Source organism: Rhinoderma darwinii, chromosome 2 (genome assembly GCF_050947455.1).
Source record: "Rhinoderma darwinii isolate aRhiDar2 chromosome 2, aRhiDar2.hap1, whole genome shotgun sequence".
In the NCBI taxonomy this organism is placed as follows: Eukaryota; Metazoa; Chordata; class Amphibia; order Anura; family Rhinodermatidae; genus Rhinoderma; species Rhinoderma darwinii.
In genome coordinates this window covers 18775512-18795795 of record NC_134688.1, presented here as the reverse complement: position 1 = coordinate 18795795, position 20284 = coordinate 18775512, and the positions used below count along the sequence as shown (strand labels likewise).

General features: G+C 38.3%; 1 long non-coding RNA gene across 2 annotated transcripts in view; it reads left to right on the top strand.

The window, feature by feature from the left end:
- LOC142742042 (uncharacterized) overlaps positions 1–20284 on the top strand; it is a 171654-nt gene that overhangs the window by 110508 nt on the left and 40862 nt on the right. The window contains exon 1 of one of the 2 annotated variants that reach the window (XR_012881270.1): positions 5299–5373. The exons of the other annotated variant lie outside the window; for it this stretch is intronic. This is a non-coding gene — a long non-coding RNA (uncharacterized LOC142742042). Of the gene's footprint in view, positions 1–5298; positions 5374–20284 lie in introns of those variants that run through there. 2 annotated transcript variants of the gene reach the window in all.

Sequence of the window (20284 nt, the reverse complement as noted above, 5' to 3'; positions counted from 1 at the left end):
TAAGTTTTGGAGAGCACTCTGCGGTCTCCTCGGTGTAAAATTGGACTTCTCTTTGGCCTATCATCCCCAGTCCAATTGGCAAGTTGAGAGAGTTAACCAGATTATGGAGAACGATCTACATCACTTTGTTTCCAGGCGCCATGATGATTGGGTGCAGTTGCTCCCGTGGACAGAGTTCTTTTATAACAACCACACCAGTGAGTCGACCACTTCCAGTCCATTCTTCATCGTCTACGGTCAGCATCCTCATATACCTCCTCCTGTTTCTACTATGTCCCAGGCTCCTGCAGCCGACTCGACCTTCAGGGACTTTCTACAGATTTGGCAACAGACCAGATCTTCTATACTGTTGGCGGTGGACCGCATGAAGAGAAAGGCAGATACAAGAAGACGGGCGCCTCCACAGTTCCTTCCAGGGACTAAAGTCTGGTTGTCTTCTAGGAATATCTGGCTGAAGGTGCCGTCGTGCAAATTTGCCCCTAGGTTCCTTGGACCCTTCGAAATCCTGCTACAGATCAACCCGGTATCCTACAAGCTGCAGCTCCCCCTACCCTCAGCATTCCTAACTCCTTCCACGTCTCCCTGCTGAAACCCGTGGTCCTGAACCGCTACTCCAGGACTCCTAGTTCCGCAGTTGTCCCTGGCGACTCATCGGGGACTTTCGAAGTAAAGGAGATTCTGGCCACCAAGAAGGTGGGTGGAAGGACATTTTATTTAGTGGATTGGAGGGGGTTCGGTCCAGAAAAGAGGTCTTGGGAGCCAGAGGAGAACATCGATGCTCCTGTCCTCGTGAGGAAGTTTCTCTCCCACTCTCGTCCCAAGAAGAGGGGGCGTAAGAGGGGGGATACTGTAACGTCTATGGCCAAGGCCCGTCGTTCTGAATTAAACCTCGACGGCCGTGGCCATGGACATCTTAGCTGCATGCAGCGTCGTCCTCCTGTGAGGTGCCGGCACTCACTTCCGGACATCGAGACTATCTCCGGTCTCACGCGCGCCCGGTCTTAGAGGGCCAGTGCGCGCATCTTGCAGGAAGTCTTCAATCTAGCCCAGGATGCCCTGGGCTATAAAAAAAAAGGGCTCTGCCCTCTTGCTCTTTGCCAGAGCGTTGTTTGTTACCCATAGTTTGTCGTGCTAATGGTCTCCCAGTGTCTTCCACTTTCCCAGTGTACCTTGTTCCTGTATCCCGTATCCTGTTTCCGTGTTACCCAGTTCTAGTGCCGTGCTGTGCTGTTGCCGTGCTGTGCTACAGTCTACGCTTGATTTGCTACGCCTCACCTGACGTCTTCCCCCCCGCCTGGTTCAGGACGTGCCTGCCTCGCTACTGTCTACGTTGCCTGAGGTATCCTCGCTAAACTGTTGAACTCTGTACTTTACTTATTTGGCCAGCTGCCATCCCGCTACACGGTACGGCCCAGTGGGTCCACACCCCGCTTTGTGACCGTGGTAACATTTAAAATACTGCATAGAATATATTATACATCTAATATTTTATACAAAATCGGAAAACGCGACTCTTGTAATTGACCTAAATGTGGAGAGCATGATGCGGGTCTAGTTCATCTTTTGGGGCGTTGTCCAAAATTGTTTCATTTTTGGGAAGGAGTCATGGATTGTAAGCTCTTGCGAGCAGGGTCCTCACCCCTCTTATTTGAATTGTAACTTAGTTTTGTCACTATGTAATGTCTGATATTGTCTGTACAATGTACCCCCTGAACTGTACAGTACTGCGGAATATGTTGGCGCTATATAAATACAAATTATTATTATAGAACATATCAATAAGATCTACGACCTTTCTGTGGAATTGTCTGCTAGAAATGGTGTATTAGGTCTATGGGAGAAATGGTGTATTAGGTCTATGGGAGATCCCTTTGGGTACATGGCTTACACCCATATTTATTAACTCCCTGTTATATATCGCAAAATATTGTAGAAAGTGTCTGGCCAAAGCTCCACCAAATATCGTAACTTCGAAAACTGGTTGAGGTGATGATTTGTTTTCAAACCGGCGGCTCCAATAAGAAATATAATAAAGAATCAACATGCCGTATGTTTCGGACTATAAGACGCACCCAGGTTTTAGACAACAGAAAATAGGAAAAAATTATTTAATATTTACTACTTTTACAAAGTAAAACTATTTGTTAAATAAAAAAATTTGTTCTGTTTCACCACATTCTGAGAGCCATAACTTTTATATATTTGCATCGTTTGAGCGGTGTGTGGGCTTATTTTCTGCGGGACGGGCTGTAGTTTTTATTGTCACCATCTTTTGGTACATACGATTTTTTGTTCACTTTTTATAAAAAAAAATAATTTGCGCTAAAGTGACCAAAAACAACAATTCTGGTGTTTTTAAAGAGGCTCTGTCACCAGATTTTGCAACCCCTATCTGCTATTGCAGCAGATCGGCGCTGCAATGTAGATTACAGTAACGGTTTTATTTTTTAAAAACTAGCATTTTTGGCCAAGTTATGACCATTTTCGTATTTATGCAAATGAGGCTTGCAAAAGTACAACTGGGCGTGTTGAAAAGTAAAAGTACAACTGGGCGTGTATTATGTGCGTACATCGGGGCGTGTTTACTACTTTTACTAGCTGGGCGTTGTGTATAGAAGTGTCATCCACTTCTCTTCAGAACGCCCAGCTTCTGGCAGTGCAGACACAGCCGTGTTCTCCAGAGATCACGCTGTGACGTCACTCACAGGTCCTGCATCATGTCGGACGAGCGAGGACACATCGGCACCAGAGGCTACAGATGATTCTGCAGCAGCATCGGCGTTTGCAGGTAAATCGATGTAGCTACTTACCTGCAAACGCCGATGCTGCTGCAGAATCAACTGTAGCCTCTGGTGCCGACACGATGCAGGACCTGTGAGTGACGTCACAGCGTGATCTCTCGAGAACACGGCTGTGTCTGCACTGCCAGAAGGGGGGTCTGGTGCAGCCGGGCCCCTTGACTGCCGACTATAAGACGCGGGGACTTTTTAGCAAGATTTATTCTTGCTAAAAATTGCGTCCTACAGTCTGAAAAATATGGTACCTCTTTGAGCGTTGGAGATTATAAAACATATTGCTGACCTTTTTTATCTCTCTCGCTTCGCTTTCTCTTTTTGAGATCAATTTGGATGTGGTGGGGGATGGGGTTATCTTGGTGAGGTTAGGGGGGGAAAATGGAAAAGGAAGTATGTTAGTCTACTATCTGTAAATACTGTTTGTAATGGTCTTTTGTAATAAGGATTTGTATAAATTGTTCAAAGGTTTTTGGAATAAAGAATACATTTTAACAAAAAAATTATAATTGTTACTGCCTGCAGCCACCACTAGGGGAGCTTACTGCATACTGTGTTGTTGTTATTGAGTTCAGTACATAAACAGTATGCAGTAAGCTCCTATGCCCCCTCTAGTGGTGACTGCAAGCAATTGGATTTTTCTATTGTAGGGGATTTGGATCTTTGTAGTAGAAAAAATATGCTATAAAATATACTAAGAAATTAATCAGCACAAATTTTTGAATCTATTTAGACTAAAAAATATTGTTCAGTGGTGATTCACTTCAGTATTCATAAATGTCCTCCTAGGTATGTTTCATTAATTAGTTCAGCAATGTCCTATAAAGCACAAGACCTTCAGTACTAGTGATAAACCTCACAGATGAATGAACACTCGGATCTTCTATGGCAACAGAATACAACGGGAATGATTGGGTTAGTGGCCTGGCCGATATTGATTCATTCCATTACATCATTGCTCATTGTTCATGTGACCTTTGTATTCACCCGCAACCACAAAACACGGGTCATATGGAATTGAAAAGCTACATGAACACAACCACCATTCATGGGACCATTCACTCAAAAATTTGGAGAAAGTACGGCACATACAATACACCGGCCGTAATATGTATTAAAGTCTTTGTCACTTTATGCAATTTTTTTTTAAAACTTTTATGTAGAATTAAAGCGCCACTCCACCTTTATCCTACACTCCATAACTTCCCACAAATACATCAATGGACGCCAGACTACAAGCTATAGTAAAAATGTCTTTGCCTACTCATGACCCTGCATGTTATCTTTGGAAAGTGAAGCAGAGGTAATTTCCATATAATCAATTACCTAAAGTCTAGGTTCTAACCTCTGTATGAGGTTAGTAAAAAGTAGCTTTTTTTATTCCAGAAACAGCGCCACTCTTTTCCATAGGATGAGTCTAGTATTGCAGCTCAACCCAGTTTAAGGTGCTGTTGCAATACCACACACAGCCTATGGACAAGAGTGGCGCTGTTTCAGGATAAAAGCAGCCATGTTTTTCTAATCTACTAGAACTGCTGTAAGGCCGCACAGAAGAACCATGTACACAGAGCTTGAACCGCCACATACAGAGCTCCTATACTTGTTCTATGGAAACATACAGATGTAGCCATCTTTATCTTGATTTTAACACATTAAATATACAGTGTCAGGAAACGTTCCCAATGGCTTTTGTTGTGTGATATCGCGCTGCAGCAAGTTATGAGTCAAGATAAACTTGGCTACATCTGTATGTCACCATATTATGGAGGTATTTTGCTTTCGGTGTAATATTTCTAGAGGAGAATACCTTCATAATATGGCATCTGATGGAACATAGCACAACTTTTTTTTAAAAAAATAAGAGGCATACATAGGTATAGTTTTGGCCTATAGATTTACGGCCCAATACAGATGTAGCCAAGTTTATCTTGATTCTTGATTATCTTGACTCTTATTAACTTGTTGCATCATGCACCAAAAGCCATCGAAAAGCTATTAAAAAAAAGTCAAGTTAAACTTGGCTACATCTGTACAACTCAGAACGTATGGTGCCATAATACGGTTTTGAAAGTCCTAAAGCACATTGGCTCGGAGCCCATCTAACCCGAAAAAAATCAGACTGATGCCATGCATAATCTTTCACAATATAGCATTTCCCATGGGCTCGGTTAAAGGGCTGTATTATTTTTTTTGTGTGGCCCTTAAAGGGATTGCCTGATTTGAAAAATCCATTCTGCAATAAAAAAAAAGAGAGATGTAACTTAATAGGGGAGTCATCCAGGATCTCCATCAATTATGTCGAGAAAAGAATGCATACAAAGAGTGTCTCTCTCTTTGGAGGACCCACCATGTCCATGCATTACATGGAAAACCATTGCTTTCAATGAACACTATGTAATGCTTCATTTTCCCTGTGGTGGCGCTGCACAACACTTTCTGACAGATTCCCCTGCAGATAACAGCTAATATATGAAGGTTACAGCAGTAGGACAAGCTTTGATTAGCTTAATGCTCTTTTACTCAAGCCGATGAACGGTGGAAAGGAACGGATCGAAAGAACAGCCCAGCGATCAGTCGACAAGTGAGCAAATATATGGGAGAAATACATCTCATTTACTGCATAAAAGGCATTAGGCTTCTTGTCTATTAAAGGAAATGTTATCTATATGGGTCGCATTGGGTTTTGCACATGACTGGACAACACAGAAATAAGAAAACCTTCCTATTAGATTAAAGATTAAATTAGATTAAAATTGTATCAGATCATTGATACAAAGAGAGATGTTAATGGTCTATTAGTAACATTGTAAGTGAGGCAAGTGAGTATTCATCTTCCTATAATCAGACTAGAATCCCGGAATTTAGAATTATGCAGAATATATGTGTATGTTGTAGCAGAGCAGAGTTTGTGATTTGGAGATGATGATATCACATTGTGTTTCTATCTATCTATCTATCTATCTATCTATCTATCTATCTATCTATCTATCTATCTATCTATCTATCTATCTATCTATCTATCTATCTATCTATCTGTCTGTCTGTCTGTCTGTCTGTCTGTCTGTCTGTCTGTCTGTCTCATAATCTATCTATCTATCTATCTATCTATCTATCTATCTATCTATCTATCTATCTATCTATCTATCTATCTATCTATCTATCTATCTATCTGTCTGTCTGTCTGTCTGTCTGTCTGTCTGTCTGTCTGTCTCATATCTATCTCATATATATATAAAGAGCAAAAATCAGGCAGCACTCCGTTTATGAAGGTGAAAAAAGAGGGTACTTTAATGTCCCATAGGCAACGTTTCAGCTCCTTCCCCTGGAGCCTTTCGCTTGAGAAAGGCTCCAGGGGAAGGAGCTGAAACGTTGCCTATGGGACATTAGAGTATCCTCTTTTTTCACCTTCATAAACGGAGTGCTGCCTGATTTTTGCTCTTTGTGTAATTGGGATCTTGGTCTATCCCTTTGGGCTTGCACCCACGCTATACCGGTGCTGCTGGATCCATTTTGTCTATCTATATATATATGTGTGTGTGTGTGTGTTTAGAGGATGGTAAAGGATAAAACGGCAGAAGGACAAGAAAAAAACCATTATTCCCTGCTGCAGGTTTACATGCAGTCCTATGTAAAACCACCGATGACACATTGCAATACCAGAAGGAATTGTGTCCAGCATCTCTGAATAAATGATAATAATATTAATAATACTAATCATAGGTTTGTCTAATTAAACCTATTACATTAATTAAATCACAATCTGCACTCACTTCAGGAGGACTGTGGATCTGCAGGATGTGAGATGTTGGGCAGATGTTTCAATAAGAGGATAATTATAAATCTATCTATCTATCTATCTATCTATCTATCTATCTATCTATCTATCTATCTATCTATCTATCTATCTATCTATCTATCTATCTATCTATCTATCTATCTATCTCATATCTATCTATCTATCTATCTATCTATCTATCTATCTATCTATCTATCTATCTATCTATCTATCTATCTATCTATCTATCTATCTATCTATCTATCTATCTATCTATCTATCTCATATCTATCTATCTCATATCTACTATCTATCTATCTATCTATCTATCTATCTATCTATCTATCTATCTATCTATCTATCTATCTATCTATCTATCTATCTATCTATCTATCTATCTCATATCTATCTATCTATCTATCTATCTATCTATCTATCTATCTATCTATCTAATCTTCAACCTTTTTCACTTTTATATTGCAGTGTAGAAAAATCAAATATTGCTACCTAGAAACAGTCAATATGCTGCTGTAGATTGGAACAGAACACACGAATAACTGTTCATCATTACCACACAAGCATTCAAACAATCTGAAACATGCATTGGTTACTCATATGTTAATGATCATGGCTGCTGGGGGTAGTGTGGCAATTATGGGCCAAGACAAAACCTACGGTGATAGCAGGATACCCTTATCCACTCAAAATACAAAATAGAGACAATAAGAATAGAGAACCTTCAACAGCAGCTTGTTGACTGTATCCAGTCATCAAATTTACATTTTACTTAGTTAACTCTGTCTAATTATTTTTAATGAGCAGGAACTTTCATCTTCACATAATAAAAATTGTGAACTATACCTCATAATACACTTTGTGCATATGTCACATGAGAGACAATTCTACGCCATTCTTCCATTTCTAAATTTTATACTTAATTTACGGTCTTTTGAGATTTTTTGGTTTTCTTTCCTCTTATGTGATCTATTAAAAAAAAAAAAAAATAGAATATGAATACAAGCATTACAAAAAAAGGTCCCAAAACTATCTAATCAATAATAATGCACTACTTATTATGGCCACTAGGTGGAGAATTCTGATTTATAAAATGTTCCCAGACAGTTTCCTAGGAAGGTTCCTAATTAAAAAAAAAATGCATTCACTCAAATTTTGCTGGATTTTATAATATCTTTTTATAGCAGCTCCATTTATCGGATATAGAGCTCCGAATCCTCTTCACAGAGTTAAATGATAAAACTCTGGCACCGCCACTAGAGGGAGCTTACTGTAGACTGTTCTATTAGTGAGTTCAATGTCTGCAGTAAGCTCCCTCTAGTGGCGGCTTCAGGCAGCTAGAATTTTATCATTTAATCACAGTATGTCTATGCAGGGGATTTAGAGCCATGTATAAGAAAGAAAACGCTTCCCTCCCCCACCCCCCCCCCCCTCGTTACTCAGCTGGGTGCTCTTCAACTTTGATTCGGATCGGTGCTACTTGTCAGGCCAAAAATGGACTCACATAAAACGTCTATGACCCCATCTTCAACCTGAAGAATAGCGCCGATGAATAGCGCCGATCACAGCTGAAGGTGCAGGGTGCTCAGTTGAGCGCTTCTGCACCTTTATTTCAGTGACGGTGGGGGTCTCGGCTCGGGTCTCTAGGACATATCAAAAGTTTTTTTTAAAGTGTACATCTGTAAATAGTTAATTAATTACAATTTCAGTTGCTCTCCTTTGCATATATAAATGGTCACATCCCTCCTTCTAAACCCAACAGCCCAGGCTGCCGTGTTGAATATTTCCAGACCCGTCTTTCAGTGTGGAATCAATTTCATAACTTATAAAAAAACTAATTCCAAGCACAGAACAGAAAAATATGATGTAGAATAAGTGAAAGCAACAGATGTTATTAACAGGGAATTTGTGTTTTTCCGTGTATGTATGTGACAGCTGCCAGGGGCTGTACGGCTGCCAATGAAGCAGCTGGTATAATGTGATTTGTTTTCTTTATTTAAACTTCACAATTTGAAAACTTAAAGTGAACTTGTTACTAAAAAATAGTAAATTATCTACAATATCTTCTCTTAAGAGTCACGGTAAAAAATAGAACAAACACCAAAAATGATACTACAGTTTTATTGACACATACTGTAACAATGCTCAGAGATATACGTGTCCTAAATATTCACAAGGGAGCATAAATGCTGAACGAAAACAATTAGGCTGGGTTCACACGTGGCGGAATTTCACTTAAATTCCGCTGCGGACACTCCGCAGCGTTAATCCGCAGCGGAGCCGTTTGTCCATTGACTTCCACTTTAATTTAGCAGTGTTCGTTTAGACGATGCGTAAAATTTCGCTGCGGAGCATTGGCTGCGGAGCGGAATTTGGTGTCCGCAGCATGCTCTGTCTGTTGCGGAGCAGTGGCGGACTCATGGCGGAATTTCTCCATTGACTTCAATAGAGATTCTAATTTCCGCAATGAAGTCCGCAGCTGTCATGCACATGTTATGTGTGCTGCGGATGCGTCTTGCTTTTTTAACTTGACATTTCTTCATTCTGGCTGGACCTATGTATTTCTAGGTCTACAGCCAGACTGAGGAAGTCAATGGGGCTCCCGTAATGACGGGAGCGTTGCTAGGAGATGTCTGTAAATAGTCACTGTCCAGGGTGCTGAAAGAGTTAAGCGATCGGCAGTAACTGATTCTGCACCCGGGACAGTGACTACCGATCACAATATAGAGCAACCTGTCAAAAAAATAGAAGTTCATACTTACCGAGAACTCCCTGCTTCTGTCTCCAGTCCGGCCTCCCAGGATGACGTTTCAGTCTAAGTGACGGCTGCAGCCAATCACAGGCCAAGCACAGGCTGCAGCGGTCACATGGACTGGCGCGTCATCCAGGGTGGTCGGGCTGGATGCCGAAAGAGGGACGCGTCACCAAGACAACGGCCGGTAAGTATGAAATTCGTTTACTTTCACTAGGGAAAGTGCTGTCCCTTCTCTCTATCCTGCACTGATAGGGAGAAGGGAAGCACTTTTCCCGCAGTCCGCAGCAGCTAGTCCGCATCAATTTTCTGCACATTTTGTGCAGATCCGCAGCAGAATCTGCAACGCAGATTCTGTGCGGCATTGATGCGGACAGTTGCGGAGGAAATCCGCCACGTGTGGTCATGCCCTTATTGTACATAGGGGGCAGTATTATAGTAGTTATATTCTTGTATATAGGGGGCAGTATTATAGTAGTTATATTCTTGTATATAGGGGCAGTATTATAGTAGTTATATTCTTGTATATAGGGGTAATATTATAGTAGTTATGTTCTTGTATATAGGAGCAGTATTATAGTAGTTCTATTCTTGTACATAGGGGGCAGTATTATAGTAGTTATATTCTTGTATATAGGGGCAGTATTATAGTAGTTATATTCTTGTATATAGGGAGCAGTATTATAGTAGTTATATTCTTGTATATAGGGGCAGTATTATAGTAGTTATATTCTTGTATATAGGAGCAGTATTATAGTAGTTATATGCTTGTATATAGGGGGCAGTATTATAGTAGTTATATTCTTGTATATAGGAGCAGTATTATAGTAGTTGTATTCTTGTATATAGGGGCAGTATTATAGTAGTTATATTCTTGAATATAGGAGGCAGTATTATGGTAGTTATATTCTTGTATATAGGAGGCAGTATTATAGTAGTTATATTCTTGTACTTAGGAGCAGTATTATAGTAGTTATATTCTTGTATATAGGGGCATTATTATAGTAGTTATATTCTTGTACATAGGGGGCAGTTTAATAGTAGTTATATTCTTGTATATAGGGGGGGAGTATTATAGTAGTTATATTCTTGTATATAGGGGGCAGTATTATAGTAGTTATATTCTAGTACATAGGAGGCAGTATTATAGTAGTTATATTCTTGTATATAGGAGGCAGTATTATAGTAGTTGTATTCTTGTATATAGGGGGCAGTATTATAGTAGATATATTCTTGTATATAGGAGGCAGTATTATAGTAGTTATATTCTTGTATATAGGAGCAGTATTAAAGTAGTTATATTCTTGTACATAGGGGGCAGTATTATAGTAGTTATATTCTTGTATATAGGGGCAGTATTATAGTAGTTATAATCTTGTATATAGGGGGCAGTATTATAGTAGTTATATTCTTGTATATAGGGGCAGTATTATAGTAGTTATATTCTTGTATATAGGAGCAGTACTATAGTAGTTATATTCTTGTATATAGGGGCAGTATTATAGTAGTTATATTCTTGTATATAGGAGCAGTATTATAGTAGTTATATTCTTGTACATAGGGGGCAGTATTATAGTAGTTATATTCTTGTATATAGGGGCAGTATTACAGTAGTTATATTGTTGTATATAGGAGCAGTATTATAGTAGTTATATTCTTATATATAGGGGTCAGAATTATAGTAGTTATATTCTTGTATATAGGGGCAGTATTATAGTAGTTATATTCTTGTATATAGGGGGCAGTATTATAGTAGTTATATTCTTGTATATAGGGGCAGTATTACAGTAGTTATATTCTTGTATATAGAAGCAGTATTATAGTAGTTATATTCTTGTACATAGGGGCAGTATTATAGTAGTTATATTCTTGTATATAGAGGGCAATATTATAGTAGTTATATTCTTGTATATAGTAGTATTATAGTAGTTATATTCTTGTATATAGGGGCAGTATTATAGTAGGTATATTCTTGTTCATAAGAGTAGTATTATAGTAGTTATATTCTTGTATATAGGGGGCAGTATTATAGTAGTTATATTCTTGTATATAGGGGCAGTATTTTAGTAGTTATATTCTTGTATAAAGGGGCAGTATTGTAGTTATATTCTTGTATACAGGGGGCAGCATTATAGTAGTTATATTCTTGTATATAGTGGGCAGTATTATAGTAGTTATGTTCTTGTATATAGGGGCAGTATTATAGTAGTTATATTCTTGTATATAGGGGGCAGTATTATAGTAGTTATATTCTTGTATATAGGGGGCAGTATTATAGTAGTTATATTCTTGTATATGGGGGCAGTATTAAAAGTAGTTATATTCTTGTATATAGGAGGCAGTATTATAGTAGTTATATTCTTGTATATAGGAGCAGTATTATAGTAGTTATATTCTTGTACATATGAGCAGTATAATAGTAGTTATATTCTTGTACATAGGGGGTAGTATTATAGTAGTTATATTCTTGTATATAGGGGCAGTATTATAGTAGTTATATTCTTGCATATAGGGGCAGTATTATAGTAGTTATATTCTTGTATATAGGAGCAATATTATAGTAGTTATATTCTTGTATATAGGAGGCAGTATTATAGTAGTTATATTCTTGAATATAGGAGGCAGTATTATGGTAGTTATATTCTTGTATATAGGAGGCAGTATTATAGTAGTTATATTCTTGTACTTAGGAGCAGTATTATAGTAGTTATATTCTTGTATATAGGGGCATTATTATAGTAGTTATATTCTTGTACATAGGGGGCAGTTTAATAGTAGTTATATTCTTGTATATAGGGGGGGGAGTATTATAGTAGTTATATTCTTGTATATAGGGGGCAGTATTATAGTAGTTATATTCTAGTACATAGGAGGCAGTATTATAGTAGTTATATTCTTGTATATAGGAGGCAGTATTATAGTAGTTGTATTCTTGTATATAGGGGGCAGTATTATAGTAGATATATTCTTGTATATAGGAGGCAGTATTATAGTAGTTATATTCTTGTATATAGGAGCAGTATTAAAGTAGTTATATTCTTGTACATAGGGGGCAGTATTATAGTAGTTATATTCTTGTATATAGGGGCAGTATTATAGTAGTTATAATCTTGTATATAGGGGCAGTATTATAGTAGTTATATTCTTGTATATAGGGGCAGTATTATAGTAGTTATATTCTTGTATATAGGAGCAGTACTATAGTAGTTATATTCTTGTATATAGGGGCAGTATTATAGTAGTTATATTCTTGTATATAGGAGCAGTATTATAGTAGTTATATTCTTGTACATAGGGGGCAGTATTATAGTAGTTATATTCTTGTATATAGGGGCAGTATTACAGTAGTTATATTGTTGTATATAGGAGCAGTATTATAGTAGTTATATTCTTATATATAGGGGTCAGAATTATAGTAGTTATATTCTTGTATATAGGGGCAGTATTATAGTAGTTATATTCTTGTATATTGGGGGCAGTATTATAGTAGTTATATTCTTGTATATAGGGGCAGTATTACAGTAGTTATATTCTTGTATATAGAAGCAGTATTATAGTAGTTATATTCTTGTACATAGGGGCAGTATTATAGTAGTTATATTCTTGTATATAGAGGGCAATATTATAGTAGTTATATTCTTGTATATAGTAGTATTATAGTAGTTATATTCTTGTATATAGGGGCAGTATTATAGTAGGTATATTCTTGTTCATAAGAGTAGTATTATAGTAGTTATATTCTTGTATATAGGGGGCAGTATTATAGTAGTTATATTCTTGTATATAGGGGCAGTATTTTAGTAGTTATATTCTTGTATAAAGGGGCAGTATTGTAGTTATATTCTTGTATACAGGGGGCAGCATTATAGTAGTTATATTCTTGTATATAGTGGGCAGTATTATAGTAGTTATGTTCTTGTATATAGGGGCAGTATTATAGTAGTTATATTCTTGTATATAGGGGGCAGTATTATAGTAGTTATATTCTTGTATATAGGAGCAATATTATAGTAGTTATATTCTTGTATATAGGAGGCAGTATTATAGTAGTTATATTCTTGTAGATAGGGAGCAGTATTATAGTAGTTATATTCTTGTAGATAGGGGGCAGTTTAATAGTAGTTCTATTCTTGTATATAGGAGTAGTATTATAGTAGTTATATTCTTATATATAGGGGTCAGTATTATAGTAGTTATATTCTTGTATATAGGGGCAGTATTATAGTAGTTATATTCTTGTATATAGGGGGCAGTATTATAGTAGTTATATTCTTGTATATAGGGGCAGTATTATAGTAGTTATATTCTTATATATAGGAGCAGTATTATAGTAGATATATTCTTGTACATAGGGGGCAGTATTATAGTAGTTATATTCTTGTATATAGGGGCAGTATAATAGTAGTTATATTCTTATATATAGGGGTCAGTATTATAGTAGTTATATTCTTGTGTATAGGGGCAGTATTATAGTAGTTATATACTTATATATAGGAGCAGTATTATAGTAGATATATTCTTGTACATAGGGGGCAGTATTATAGTAGTTATATTCTTATATATAGGGGGCAGTATTATAGTAGTTATATACTTGTATATAGGAGCAGTATTATAGTAGTTATATTCTTGTATATTGGAGGCAGTATTATAGTAGTTATATTCTTGTATATTGGAGGCAGTATTATAGTAGTTATATTCTTGTACATAGGGGGCAGTATTATAGCAGTTATATTCTTGTATATAGGGGCAGTATTATAGTAGTTATATTCTTGTACATAGGAGGCAGTATTATAGTAGTTATATTCTTGTATATAGGGGTAGTATTATAGTAGTTATATTCTTGTATATAGGGGCAGTATTATAGTAGTTATATTCTTGTATATAGGGGCAGTATTATAGTAGTTATATTCCTGTATATAGGGGGCAGTATTATAGTAGTTATATACTTGTATATAGGGAGAGTATTATAGTAGTTATATTCTTGTCCATAGGAGAGGATAGACGTGTGCTTGTGAGCTCCCTGTTAGGACTATGCATGGCTTCTGACCCAGGTGGAGGGGAGGGGTCCTGGGCTGATGATCCTGGGAAAGCCCAGAGTCTGGAGTTTGGCCTGCAGCATGGAGATGGTGGAGGTGATGATCTGGAAATGGTGGCTGGTGAGTCAACTGAATCTCATGATGTTGGTGAATTGTGCACAAAAATGACAAAGAAAAATATCTTTAAAATGGAAATGCAAGTTCGCAAATTGAGAACTGAAATTAACCAAGAGACTGATCCAAAGGCAAAGCTGATGAAATGTGAGTGTCTGGATGTTTGCACACGTGAGCTGGTGATATTGAAGGAGAGATTGCAGAAAGAATCATGCACAGTCCCAAAAATAAAGAACTGGGCAATTGAGAACAAAAGGGAGACCAGAGCCGAAACTGTGAAGAGAAAAAATATCAATGCAAAAAAAGACACTGACTATAATGCTGTGTATAATATTGTGGAGCAGGGAAACCCTGGAAGATATGAGTGTGCAGTGGCTGGAGGATCACATCTCTCATCATGTGTGGGGTCTGTGCAATCAGCCAACACAAATGCTGCTAGAGCTGCAGAGAAATGTGTGCCAGCTGACGAGGAGTTAACTGCAGTAGACTCTATGTGCAGTACTGATGAAGTGAATGCGAGTGGCACTCCTGGGAGTGAGCAAGAAAGTGCCGCATATACTGACATTATAAGTGAGACTTCACTCAGCGCGGTGATTGACAGTCTGATATCTGATGAACCAGCGGCACAGGCTGAGGTGGACATTGCAGACCCTGTTCTGGAGGTTCAGCCGTCCACAGTGTCAGTGAATGGAGTGCAGGTTACACAGCGATCAGGAGCAGACACAGGAGGATCTGCAGTACAATCAGCTGAGGAGAGGTCCAGTCCTGACCCACCTGCTGACAGACCTCAGTACAGGAGACTGTTCTCCAGCGTCACAAGACCGACTAATCCCGCACCTCAGAGGAGGAACGCGGTCAGAATCAGGTACTCAGGACCAGAGGAAAACATCCCCTCCAGACTCCACATTGGGAAAGTTTTGTTGAAGGAGTTTATGAAGTTTAAAGCTTCTGAGGTGTTCGCTCTGATCCACGTTCCTTCCAGCAGGAATTATGACATCAGTTTCAAGCTGCAATATAGTCTAGACTTGTTCTGGAGTATTTATAATGATACAAAGGAGCACGCGATGTGGGAGCATCTACATGTCATCCAGCTGACTAAACCCCAGGTAGTCACCGCCACCGTCCTGTTCCAGTCTGAGGTGGTGGCTCTGGCAGATTTGCAGCACTGGTTGAGCAGATATTGTGAGGTGAAGAGACTGCCAACAAAGATCTATGATGAGGAGGAGATCTGGAATGGAGGATATTCTGTCAAGATCCAGCTGGTTCAGGAGAATGGAGTGACCAGACATCTGCCGCACTCCTTCTACCTGGGCTCGGAGAGAGGCGTATGTTACTACCCTGGTCAACCGCGACTGGGCCATAGATGTGGGGGCAGACACCTGGCATTCAACTGTTCCCGTATTAAGTGCTCACTATGTGGTCAGTTTGGGCATGTGAAGGACGATTGTACAGGACCTGTCATATGTAACCTGTGCTTGGGACCTGGACATACATTCCGGGAGTGTCCGCATGCAGAACATAATAAAGAGGAGACCTTTAAAGAAGCCATGGAGGAAGAGCAGGAGGATTTCTCCATATGTGTAGATACGACCTCAGAACCTGGAAGTCCCAGCGAGGATGTGAGCCAAAGTACCAGTGACCCTGCTTCAGAGACAAATGTCCCATCTGTGGATGCTGCACAAGTGTCACCAGCCACTGAAAATAGAGGTCATGCTAAAAGTAAAATATCCAGTCACTCTGTCACCAAAACATCTAAACATCTGCCCAACACCAGTAAGGAACCAGCTGATCCAGCCGCAGCCACCAGTAAGGAACCAGCTGATCCAGCCGCAGCGGCCAGTAAAAAACCAGCTGGGCCAGCCGCAGCGACCAGTAAAAAACCAGCTGATCCAGCCGCAGCGACCAGTATCGATGAGGAGGGATTTCAGACGGTTAAAAGGAGAAGTAAAACAGATGATTCTTCTAGGAAAAAAATCACTGCTGCAAAGAAATCACCGGAGTCTCCAGTGCTGGCGATAACTGGGGGACTTTATTGTGCACTGGGGGAAGATGACCAGGAAGAAGAAGCAGAGATGGAGCAAGTCTCCTCACACAACCCAGATGACGAACCTCAGGATGAAGATGCTGACCCCCCAATGTCCACCAAAAGATGGGGTGTTACAGGACATAGCAGTGGAAGAAGGAAAAAAAGTAGGAAAGACATGTAACCAGGATGAGGCTGAAAATCACCTCCTATTAATGTGAACAGTGTGAAGAATAGGAGCAGGCGGCAGGCGATATTCCAGCGTCCGTCTGACGACAAAACCAATGTCCTCTTTATACAAGAGACTTATCTAAAGAGTAATGTCCCTGCTGTGTCCCTGCAGTCACCACATCTAGTGGGACAGTGAAACTCTCAGCTGCTGTATGGAGACTTCTAGCCCGAACTCCGTTTATATCATAGAGGTTCACTATATGTCATAAATGTGGTGACCGTGTACCATCTGTGGTGTGTGCGATGCTGCCCGGTCACCAATAAAGAACTCTCCTGTAATACTGTCTAGAATAATATCATGAAAAATAGTTGAAACAATCTATACTGGAGCAATATTCATATATTATGGTTTGTTTAATGATTGTGATGTTATTAAGCGACAAATGTTTATTTTCTTTATCTGTTATGAGTGTATTGCAAAGGTATTGTAATAATTTGTTGCAAGTTTTCAAATAAAAAAGATAATTATAGTAGTTATATTCTTCTACATAGAGGCAGTATTATAGTAGTTATATTCTTGTACAGAGGGGGCAGTATTATAGTAGTTCTATTCTTGTACATAGGGGCAATATTATAGTAGTTATATTCTTGTATATAGGGGGCAGTACTATAGTAGTTATATTCTTGTATATAGGGGCAGTATTATAGTAGTTATATTCCTGTATATAGGAGGCAGTATTATAGTAGTTATATTCTTGTACATAGGGGGCAGTATTATAGTCGTTATATTCTTGTATACAGGAGCAGTATTATAGTCGTTATATTCTTGTATATAGGAGCAGTATTATAGTAGTTATATTCTTGTATATAGGGGCAGTATTATAGTAGTTATATTCTTGTATATAGGGGCAGTATTATAGTAGTTATATTCTTGTATATAGGGGCAGTATTATAGTAGTTATATTCCTGTATATAGGAGGCAGTATTATAGTAGTTATATTCTTGTACATAGGGGGCAGTATTATAGTCGTTATATTCTTGTATATAGGGGCAGTATTATAGTAGTTATATTCTTGTATATAGGGGCAGTATTATAGTAGTTATATTCTTGTATATAGGGGGCAGTATTATAGTAGTTATATTCTTGTATATAGGGGCAGTATTATAGTAGTTATATTCTTATATATAGGAGCAGTATTATAGTAGATATATTCTTTTACATAGGGGCAGTATTATAGTAGTTATATTATTGTATATAGGGGCAGTATTACAGTAGTTATATTCTTGTATATAGAAGCAGTATTGTAGTAGTTATATTCTTGTATATAGGGGGCAGTATTATTGTAGTTATATTCTTGTACATAGGGGCAGTATTATAGTAGTTATATTCTTGTATATAGGAGCAGTATTATTGTAGTTATATTCTTGTACATAGGGGGCAGTATTATAGTAGTTATATTGTATATAGGAGCAGTATTATAGTAGTTATATTCTTATATATAGGGGGCAGTATTATAGTAGTTATATACTTGTATATAGGAGGCAGTATTATAGTAGTTATATTCTTGTATATTGGAGGCAGTATTATAGCAGTTATATTCTTGTATATAGGGGCAGTATTATAGTAGTTATATTCTTGTACATAGGAGGCAGTATTATAGTAGTTATATTCTTGTATATAGGGGCAGTATTATAGTAGTTATATTCTTGTATATAGGGGGCAGTATTATAGTAGTTATATTCTTCTACATAGAGGCAGTATTATAGTAGTTATATTCTTGTATATAGGAGGCAGTATTATTATAGTTATATTCTTGTACATAGGGGGCAGTATTATAGTAGTTATATTCTTGTATACAGGAGCAGTATTAGAGTAGTTATATTCTTGTATATAGGAGCAGTATTATAGTAGTTATATTCTTGTACAGAGGGGGCATAGTTACATAGTTACATAGTTAGTACGGCTGAAAAAAGACACATGTCCATCAAGTTCAACCAAGGGAAGGGAAAAGGGAAGGAAAAATTTCTACAAATAGGAGCTAATATTTTTTTGTTCTAGGAAATTATCTAACCCTTTTTTAAAGCCATCTACTGTCCCTGCTGTGACCAGCTCCTGCGGTAGGCTATTCCATAAATTCACAGTTCTCACTGTAAAGAAGCCTTGTCGCCTCTGCAGCTTGAACCTTTTTTTCTCCAGACGGAGGGAGTGCCCCCTTGTTTTTTGAGGGGGTTTTACAAGGAACAGGATTTCACCATATTTTTTGTATGTGCCATTAATATATTTATATAAGTTAATCATGTCCCCCCTTAGTCTTCTTTTTTCAAGGCTAAATAGGTTTAATTCTTTCAATCTTTCCTCATAACTTAAATTCTCCATGCCCCTTATTAGCTTCGTTGCTCTTCTTTGTATTTTTTCCAACTCCAGGGCATCCTTTCTATGAACTGGAGCCCAGAACTGAACTGCATATTCTAGATGAGGCCTCACTAATGCTTTGTAAAGTGGCATTATTACATCCCTGTCCCGCGAGTCCATGCCTCTTTTAATACACGACAATATCCTGCTGGCCTTTGAAGCAGCTGATTGACACTGCATGCTGTTATTGAGTTTATGATTTACAAGTACACCCAGATCCTTCTCAACAAGTGAATCCGCCAGTGTAGCGCCCCCTAGGACATATGATGCATGCAGGTTGTTGGTACCAAGATGCATAACTTTACATTTATCTACATTAAACTTCATTTGCCAAGTGGACGCCCAAACACTTAGTTTGTTTAAATCTGCCTGTAATTCATGAACATCTTCCATAGTCTGAACTATATTACATAGCTTGGTGTCATCTGCAAAAATAGAAATAGTGCTATTAATCCCTTCCTCTATATCATTAATAAATAAGTTGAATAATAGTGGTCCCAGCACTGAACCCTGGGGTACACCACTTATAACCGGGGACCATTCAGAGAAGGAATCATTGACCACAACCCTCTGGATACGGTCCTTGAGCCAATTCTCAATCCAATTACAAACTATATTTTCTAAACCTATAGTCCTTAATTTACCCATTAGGCGTCTATGGGGGACAGTGTCAAATGCCTTTGCAAAGTCTAAAAACACTAAATCCACAGCGGCCCCTCTGTCTAGACTTCTGCTCACCTCTTCATAAAAACAGATTAGGTTAGTTTGACAACTTCTGTCCTTAGTAAAACCGTGCTGGCTGTCACTTATAATGCTATTTATTGTCACATACTCCTGTATATAGTCCCTCAATAGCCCCTCAAACATTTTCCCCACGATGGCTGTTAAGCTTACTGGTCTATAATTACCCGGGGAAGACATAGAGCCCTTTTTGAAAATAGGCACCACATTTGCCCTGCGCCAGTCCCTTGGCACTATACCAGTCACTAGAGATTCTCTGAATATTATGAAAAGGGGGACAGAAATAACTGAACTAAGCTCTTTAAGAATTCTAGGGTGTAACCCATCTGGTCCCGGGGCCTTGTGCACATTTATTTTATTTAATTTAGCTTGGACCATCTCTACATTCATCCAATTCAGTATATCAACTGATATATTAACAGCACTGGCACCGGCTACATCAGCTGCTCCTT